The 8,493-nt window shown below is 41.4% G+C and overlaps 1 protein-coding gene across 2 annotated transcripts in view; it reads left to right on the top strand.

Annotated features, from left to right (window-relative positions):
• The window catches only part of MAMDC2 (MAM domain containing 2), a 152,936-nt gene that overhangs the window by 110,417 nt on the left and 34,026 nt on the right, over nucleotides 1–8,493 (top strand). The window lies entirely within an intron of this gene.

Genomic DNA, 8,493 nt, shown 5'->3' with positions numbered 1-8,493 from the left:
AAAAAAAAAAACTTACAACATATATGGCAAACTCTTAGGACATTTGATATATGAATTTACTCTAATAAACCAATAAGCAGAGGTGACCTAAGCAGTAGGAAAGTGGGTAACGGATATGGACAGGCAAATCAGAAAAAGTGGAATGCTACTGGGGTGCCTGGCTGGCCCAGTCGGTGGAGCAGGCAACTCTTGATCTTGGGGTTGTAGGTTCGAGCCCCATGTTGGGTATAGAGTTTAGTTAAAAGTAAAATCCTAAAAAAAAAGAAAGAAATACTATTAGAAAATAAATATATCCAATCTCATTTGTCATCAAAGAAATTTAAAAAATAATGAAAGCACATTTGTCTATCAAATAGATGAAAATATTTTAAAACTATAATACTCTGGTGTATGCCATTTATATTAATAGTTATATCCATAGTGCATATTGTTTGTGTTCAGTTTATCAATTAAAAAATAAATCTTTCAGGGGGATACCTGAGTGGCTCTGTAAGGATGCAGGTCCAATCAGGCCCTCACCACTGGCGGTCCCAGCCTTCCTGGAGCCGGTCGCGGTGCACCTCCAGTGGAGATGCGAGGGCAGCTGTGCCCCCCCCCAGCCCCCTCCCCCCCAGCCGGCGCAGGCGCAGGTCCGATCCAGCCTTCCCCTTTACTTAAAGGGGAAGGCGCTGGCTTTTCCTGAAAGGGCACGCATTAAGGAGGGACAACTCCTGCTGCGCCCAATCTGGGGAGGCCGGCCATTACCTCTGACCTTTCTAGAGGCGGGCCTAGTAACGCCCCATGTGGGGCGTCCTGGACCCACTCTGATTGGTCAGTGCTCTGGATCATGTGATTGGCTCCCACAACTGCCAGGGTTGATGGGGGGGCAGGGATTGGATCACTGTACACTGTCATCATTTCCTGTAACGCGCCCTCCCAAAGGTATAAAAGGCCCTGCCCTGCCTTTGTTCGGGCCTCTCTCCACGTGGCCAGCAGGTTGGCTGGAGACTCTGAGCTGGAGCTTAAGCTTGTAATAAAGGCCCTTTGCTTTTGCAGGCGTGACTCGGTCTCACTAGCAGTCTCTGGTGTTTGTTTTGGGGTGATTTGGGGTGATTTTAAAAACTTGGGCACAATAGCTCCATCGTGTAAGCATCCAACTTCGGCTCAGGTCATGATCTCACAGTTCTTGAGTTCAAGCCCCACATCGAGCTCTGTGCTAACAGCTCAGAGCCTGGAGCCTGCTTTGGATTCTGTGTCTCCCTCTCTGTCTTCTCCTCCCCCGCTCAAGCTCTGTCTCTCTCTCTCTTTCAAAAATAAATTAAAAAATATATCTTTCCATTAAGACTAAATATATATGTATGTACATATGCATACATGAGTTGGATCTATGAATACTTTATAGATATACAACATTACTCTGGAGAGGGAAGGATGCAAGGAAATAAGGATTTTCATAAGCTCTAGTATGAGGATAAGTTGATATAATATTTCTAGATGACAATTCAATTACATGTTTCAAAAAGAAAGCCCCCAAACATGAATACCTTTTGACATAGCAATTCACTAGAACCCCTAGAGGGGTTTATCATAAGGAAATAGTCATGGTTATGCAAAGATTTAGATAATTCATCACACCAGTGTTTGTGATACTGAGAAATTAGAAACTGCCCAATTATCCATCAGTAGGGGTTGGTCAAATGAGTACGGCCAGGCTACAAAGGGCTTAGAAAGCTTTAAGCCACAGCCCTTCACAAGCCGGGGCCGGGGGGGGGGGGGGTCCATACTTTCCCTTGGGAATCCATGAAAATAAGGCCAACAACAGTCTCTCTATCTCAGACACGAGTGAGGCAAAGTCAGTATTCCTACTGAGGTACTAGCAGGGCACCACTAAGGTATCTGCTGTCCTCTCCTGACTCCAGGAGAAGTTTATCCAGAGCAGGGGTGAAGCTCGAGACAAAGACCTAGATTCTTCCTTGTTTGCTATTTGTTGATTGCACTCTGCATGTCTTCCAGTAGAATTGGCATTTTTACATCTCCATACAAGTGAGCTGCTGTGGTAGGTTCATATTGTGATATTCATCCTTGAACATGACAATTAAATTGGTCATTATGTTACATTACACGGGTTAGGGAAGCGCTTAGCTGAGGGGCCTCCCTAAGGGAGGGGGCCAGAGATAAACCAGCATTGCTTTTGTTCAGCCCCTGCCTGGTGACAAGAGTGTGCAATCAGCAGGAAGGCATTCCCACCTGTTTTCCTTCAGTGATAGCAACTTGTGGGATAAGTATATATAACACCGTCCTCTTTATTAGGGGGTAAATTGGATTCTGAAGCACTAAAACTCATTTTTAGGTGGGAGGTGTGGTTGTGGGAGTTGAAAACATTCTTCCCTGTGGGCCTAAGTGGACGTAGGGTCATCAGCTAAGGGTAAGGAGTGTCACTTGGGTGAAGATAAGTAGACAAGAGGAGTTACAGGCTGGTTCCACATTCACCAGGTTATTTTTTATTCATTTTTTAAGTTTATTTATTTAGTGAGGGGGAGAGCAAATGGGAGGGGCAGAGAGAGTGGGAGAGAGAGAGAATCCCAAGCAGGCCCCACACTGTCCATGCAGAGCCTGATGTGGGGCTCGAGCCCATGAACCATGAGATCATGACTTCAGCCAAAATCAAGAGCTGGACACGTAACTGAGCTACCCAGGCACCCCTACATTCGCCAGCTTTTCAATTTAGCCATGATCCCTGTAAGATTCAGGTTCTGGTGTGGGCTCACCAAAAGCTCCTTACAAACAGACATAAGGCAACATGACGGGAAGCTGGTTGTAAACAGAGGTCCAAGGCATGTGTGGTCCACTGCTATTAACTGAGGAGTTTCAAAATGATGCCTTTCATAATCCTATTTCTTTTTATCAAGGTATAATTGACATAATAACATAATAGTCATTTCAGGTATGCAACATCATGACTCTAGAATCATACTTTTAAATACCTAAAGCAAAATAGGAGAAAGTAGGCTGGTTGGTATAATGAAGTATGCTCTGTTGGAGCATCTGGAGTAAGATATTTCATGTCCGGGTCTGTAGCTACTGTGTGATCCTGTTTATATCACAGGGTCTCTGGGCCTTCCCTGATTCTAAAACATGATGATTCTGAGGTCTCTTCTGGAGTGTCTTTTCTCTTTACAGTGACCAAAAGATCCAAAAATACTGCAGATTTCTGAAATCAGTGAGCTGAGAGTTCTGAATATTTACCCCCGAAACAGCAGTGAGAAAACAACGCAGTTGATCTGCAGGTCTACCCCAGCGAGCCCAGCCCCAGAATGGGAGCCTCCTGGGAGCAGAGGGAGAAGCTGTAAACTGCCGAATCCTTGCTGCTTGTCAAAGCCAAAGGTTAAATTAAAACAGATGGGTCTCTTGTGAAAAAGCAGCGTTGGTCAGCTCAAGACTTGCTTAAAAACACGTGGTCATTCTGCAGTTTGTGGGATCTGAAGACCAAATATAGTATCTGCAGGAAGCATGCTGTTATAATTTAGCAACGATTTCCCAAAACACGCCTGGGATTCTAAAAACACCAGGCCCATCTTCTAGAGGAAGCTCCATTCAGCCTGTCTTTTGGGATTCATGAAAATTCCTCCTCTTCAGCCAAGTGTCTCAATATTAGAGTATTTGTTTTGTTTCACTTTATTTTTTTTTAATTTTTATTTTAAGAATTCTGTTGCAGCCTATTGTCAAACAGTTAAATGAATACAATTGCGTTATATAGAATATCCTGCAATTGCGTCAACAGCAGCTTAATGGAGGGCTATGGAACTTCCCTGACTGGATTATAGTAATTTAATGAATAGTTATTCTACCAACTGTGTAGTCACCATACCCAAATTTATATGCACAAATGATTTCAAAGGATTTTAACCTCATCAGAAGAAAAGTTAAATTTAACTCAGAGTCAAACCCTCTGGTAAATTTCAAGGTCCACCGCCGGAAACAGGAACGTAGCTAGGTTCATTTTGTGAACACGGGTAATTTATGGTATTGTTGGCAGAGGACTGAAATGTTTCTATGAGAAAATAGAAGGCCTTTTCTGGAAACTATCATTCATCTACTATTATAGGCCCAACTGGGGCTATTCCGTGAGTGAAGGAGGTGGTGGGTTAAGCCAACAACGTGGCCAATGGTGCCTCTTGAGCAGGCCATGGAGACAGACTACTTAGACAGTGAAAATGGTTATGACAGCCATTGTTTAGCTGTTTAATACAAATGATCCTTCTTAACTGTACAAGAAAACTGTGTGGTTATATGTTCCTTAGCTCTTGGGGAAGGTTGATTTCCTCCCTCCCTCTCTCCACAAGATCCTATTTATTTATCGACTTTTTCTTTCCTGGGTGTTTTAACCAGGAACTTTTATGGACTTTCGCAGGCCTGGGGTTAGTCTAGTCCAGCCTTGTGGCTAGATTTCCACACAGACCCTCTCTCCTCCCTCCTCCGCCTGAAAATAACTTTAGAAGACATTTAGAATTCTGCACTATGAGGAAAAGTTTGCTCATTTGCTTTTTATAATCTGCCGCCTGTCCTTGTGTTGTTTTGAGGGACTAGAGTATTCTTTTTGGAAAGGGAGAAAAATGTAAACAAGAGAAGATTCCATGACCCTTTGACAATTTCCAGTTTTCTGAAGCAGAAATTGGAACAGTAGAGCCTTGATCATCTCAGGGATGATTATTCAGCTTGAGTGTTTATCCATCTCTCTTGTTTTTCGGCTCCTTTGCCTTTTGTTTTCATGGCTTGGGGATATTTCACTGTGTGTTAGAACCACTCCATGGTGACATACAGAGGAAGAAAAAACTAACTCCCTCTAGTCTGCTTTTAAAACATAAACAACTGTCCTGTTTTGATTGGGGAGAATAAAGTGAGGTTCTGTCATCCACACAGCAGTCTTCCATCACTCCCCAGGGGCACGCAGCCTGAGGTCATTTTGTCCCAATATATCTTTGATTGTCACGATTAGGGGAGGATATTGGAATCTAATGGATAGACAGCAGGTTTGCTGCTTAATGTCCCCTGCAACAAACAGTGATCCATAATGATATTAAAACACCAAAATATCAAGAGTGCTGAGACAGGAACACCCTGCTGTAGATGACAGAGTGTGTGCCATGTCCCTTCTTCGTATGATGAAAACTAAGGTAAGTAATACTGTTGATCCTTACTTGACTATATTTGAAATTCTTTGTTTGCAGATACGTTTATATAGCGCACTGGTCAGTGCCCATTTGTGTTTCCAAAGTTAGTCTAGGTAAGGTTCCTCAACAATGAGTATTCTCTATTAAAATACAAACCGTGAAGCATCCCCAGTACCTAAGGACCCAACGTTTATCACATGATAAACAATGTGATTTATACAAATCTTATTTGCCCCTGAGTTTTAAGAGATTTGCATAAAACCAGGAGCATCTGCCTAAGGGATATGTTCTTTTATTTTGTCCCTCTCAAGTAGATATTAGTATATATTCAAGTTGCCTATGAATTTTTTTTCTAGTCTATCGGCGTATTCCACTGGCTTTGAAATACTGCCTAAGATGAAATAAACACTCTTTAAAAAGATCTAAAAATAAACATGAGGTTAATCCCCTCAAGAATTTAGACCAAGATCATGGGGCAGTTGGGTGACTCAGTTGTTTGAGCATCTGACTTCAGGTCATGATCTCACAGTTCGTGAGTTCAAGTCCTGTGTCGCGCCCTGTGCTGACCGCTCAGAGCCTAGAGCCTGCTTCGGATTCTGTGTCTCCCTCTCTCTCTGCCCCTCCCCCACTTATATTCTGTCTCTGAAAAACTAAATAAACATTAAAAAGAAGTTAAAAAAAAAAAAAAGAATTTAGACCAAGACCAGTTCCCTTCTTGTCCCAAGCGGGACCTTGGGACAGAATTCTAAAGAAAGATGTTTGGCTTTTTCGTCTCCCTGAGTCGGCCAGGCCCAGTCACTAGGTTGCCTGGTCAACCAACTATCCTAAAGTTACCTTTCCACTTCAAGTAGCTTCAAAATGTAAGACGGCTGGACCAGAATGGAAGCTGACATTATCAGCATTATTAATAGCACAGTGGAAGAATCTTGTCTGTTCCACCAAACAAGCTGATCTTGTCAGGTTTCCTCTGTGTGCTGGAATGCTGATAGGCAAGCGCCAAACAGATTTGAGGTTGGAGGCCACAGTTTGAACCTAGTTCACAGCTGACTGACCGTGGATCTTTTCTAAGACGGAACAACATGTGGTCTGGCTCATATTCTAAGTGTGGGAAGAGTTCTAAGATAGAACAACCGAGTGGCCTCCTCTTGCGCAGAACATCTTTAGCATTTCACTTAACCCCCTGTGGCAGTTCACGTATTTTTTGCAATCCTCAAAACAAGCCAGGAAGTTGTACCCGTCAGAATTTCTGCAATGAGGAAATATCATGTATCTGCTGCCTCCAATTCACTCGACCACTAGCCTTACATGACTGTGGAGCCCGTGAAATGTGGCCAGTGTGCCTGAAGAAACGAAGTTTTTATTTTTACTTAACTTTAATTTAAATAGCCACATGTCTTGGTGACTGATGTGATAAACAGTGCCAATCTAGGAAACAATCACTCATTCTGCATCTTAATTACAGATGTCTTGATTCCTTTTTGTTTTTCTTCCTCAATTACAAATATAACAAAATTAAAGAATGCTTAGGAAATAGGGGAAGTTTGGTGTAATACTCATAATTTCATGAGCCTAACATAATTGTTCTAAATTTGGTAAATTTTGAAGGTTTCTTTTTTCTATGTGCTTTCAGGTGAGTCTGATGTAATTTATTTTGTTTAATTGTAATTTTATCTATCATAACCAGCGTTTTTACACTTAACACTATGAGAGAAATAGACTTCTGCACTACTAAGGAATAGTCACAAGCTATCAGAGTTAGTGTTTGCCTGTTTTGTGGATTGTGGTACCATAGTTTATTCATTTCCTGTTTGTTTGTTTGTTTGAATTTTGGGTTGTTTCATTTCTTTTGCTTGCTGGCTTACTTGCTTGCCAGTTTGGTTTTATGGTCATTATCAAATAATGCTATAATGCTGTAATGAACACACGAAAGCATGTTACTATTTCTCCTTTTAAGAATACAGTTTTCGGGGCACCCGGGTGGCTCAGTCGATTAAGCCTCCGACTTCGGCTCAGGTCAGATCTCACGTTTGTGTGTTCGAGCCCCGCGTCAGGCTCTGTGCTGACAGCTAGCTCAGAGCCTGGAGCCTGCTTCCGGTTCTGTGTCTCCCTCTCTCTCTGCCCCTCCCCCTCTCATGCTCTGTATCAAAAATAAATAAAACCATAAAAAAAAATTTAAGAATACGGTTTCCTGCCAAGTGCTGGAGTCTTACTTAGGTATGGCTTACAGGGCGAATCACTCCACCACCTCAGATTCATTGTGGAAAAAATACTTTTCCACCATTCTGGTGAAAAATAGACTTTAAAACTGCCAAAAAGAAGGAAAACCAGGAGTTTTCTCTCTGCAGTACAATTTATTCAGTCCATTAGGAGACAGATTACTATTTTTTTCCCTATAACAATAAACATTGCTGATAAAATGTAACTACATTCAGGGCAGATGACCTAGACCCTTTGCTTTGCAAATGGGGAGTAAATTCCCAAGCAAAACTCCTGCAGGTAGAAAACCCTGCCGATAATCTCTGGAATCTATAAAGGTGAGAAAACGAACAGAGGTAAACAAAAAACAAAAACACCTCCTTTTATCTTGTCCATTGTGAATATATATGATACATATATGTAATATATATATAGTTACACGTTGTTATAGCTCTAAGCTATCCTTATTATAATTAAAAGCAGTCTGAATACAGTCCAAGGAAACTTTTATACATACGTGATTAGTAATTATTCTGAAGATACTGGCTTTAGGACGTTTTGTATTTTCCATAGTGGTAAACCATCACATCATTTTAAAATGTTTTTTTGAATAACTTTTGTATTCTAATGGTTCCGATCCCCAAAGAGCACAGAGAGCCTGCTGATAACACAGATAAGTTGAAGAGACAACATAATATTAGAATCTTAAAAAAAAAAATCTAAGGCTCTAATTATTCCTAATTTGAGATTTGGTTTCTGTTATATCTCTTTGTCTTTGAGTTAAGATTTGTATTTGAGGGATTGCACACGGGCCGAATGACTTTAGGCTCGGTATCCATTAGGTTACGCATGCGAAGCAGCTTTATAAACCACAAAGTACAGTGAAAATCTAATAAGTCAAAAGTACTCTTTGCTCCTCCTGTGTATGAAAGGAAGATTTTAAAATTGATCTAATGGAAAGAAATGCAGAACTTCCCTCCTGCTCTCTCTTTCTCTGACATGATGTATTTAATAATGCATGGTATGGATCTGTTTTTCTTTCACACAGAAGAGTAAAAAATGTTTGGCCTGATAAAATAACTGCATTTAGGGCGGCTTTTATTCGTGACACCATCTAGGGACATTTCTCTTCTTTGGAAATGGAACA

This window comes from Suricata suricatta, chromosome 13 (genome assembly GCF_006229205.1).
Source record: "Suricata suricatta isolate VVHF042 chromosome 13, meerkat_22Aug2017_6uvM2_HiC, whole genome shotgun sequence".
NCBI classification, from domain to species: Eukaryota; Metazoa; Chordata; class Mammalia; order Carnivora; family Herpestidae; genus Suricata; species Suricata suricatta.
The sequence above is the reverse complement of the archived record's forward strand: the minus strand, read 5'-3'. Positions and strand labels throughout refer to the sequence as shown.